Source organism: Echinops telfairi, unplaced genomic scaffold, assembly GCF_000313985.2.
Source record: "Echinops telfairi isolate 266 unplaced genomic scaffold, ASM31398v2 ScPeMD7_7;HRSCAF=31, whole genome shotgun sequence".
NCBI lineage: Eukaryota > Metazoa > Chordata > Mammalia > Afrosoricida > Tenrecidae > Echinops > Echinops telfairi.
The window spans coordinates 15,769,247-15,770,160 of record NW_022103904.1 but is presented as its reverse complement, the minus strand read 5'-3'; the positions used below and the strand labels follow the sequence as shown (position 1 = coordinate 15,770,160).

At 45.4% G+C, this 914-nt stretch overlaps 1 non-coding gene across 1 annotated transcript; it reads left to right on the top strand.

Annotated features, from left to right (window-relative positions):
• Positions 1 to 564: 564 nt before the first annotated feature.
• LOC115868147 lies at positions 565 to 728 on the top strand. The gene has a single exon (XR_004045437.1). It is a non-coding gene; the product is annotated as a U1 spliceosomal RNA (small nuclear RNA).
• The last annotated feature ends 186 nt before the right edge of the window (positions 729 to 914 follow it).

Below are 914 nucleotides of genomic sequence, written 5' to 3'. Positions count from 1 at the left end.
ACAGCTCCTTGGGTGGTGTTCACCTTGCAGTCGTCCGCACACAGCCACTTCATTTGTTTTCATGTGTTCTTACTTTTTTCAATTTCATGGTCCCACACCTAGTCATGGGTCTAGAACTTGCATTGATCCATTGCAATTTCAGTTCTCCCCTAGAGTCTGGGAATTGCGGGGCACAGTCAGCCCATATTAGGACTCCTCAGAAATGATACCATCCCTATGTCACACTTTTACCATGCTGATGGGAGGTGGTAACATGGTTAATGAGAGTCTCCCCCAATCCTCATTGTGAGGACAGTGTCACTTGGAAATTTCCTCCAGCCAAGTCACCAGCTCCTCTCTCCTGGCTCTATGGAAATTGTAGGTAAAGGGCAATGTTCCTATCTAAATGGGAAGCATTCAAGTAAAGTGAACAGTGGCAAGGAGACTGCAAAGGATTAGGCAGTACATTCAGGGTGCCAGTGTTTAAATGGAGAGGGGGGTCCTTGATCAGAAGGGGAACTGTGTTAGTCTGGGTACTTTAGAGAGAAACAAGTCCATAGAAACTCATGTATAAGAGAGTTTTATATACTTACCTGGCAGGGGAGATACCATGAACACAAAGGTACTTTTCCCAGGGCGAGGCTCATCCATTTCACTCCAGGTGTACTGGTCCCTGCGATTTCCCCAAATGTGGGAAACTCGGCTGCATAATTTGTGGCAGTGGGGGACTGCGTCCGGCCTTTCCCCTGCATGAGAAGAAAAAAAAAGTTTTATATAAAGATCAAGTGCTATGAGCCTACATTTATAGGTTTAGTATTAAGGTAGCAGAAGGACATTGGACCTCCACTCAAGTACTCCCTCAACACAAGAATACTTTCTTCTAGTAAATTGGCATTCTATGATGCTCACCTTCCCGACACAACCGCTGAAGACAA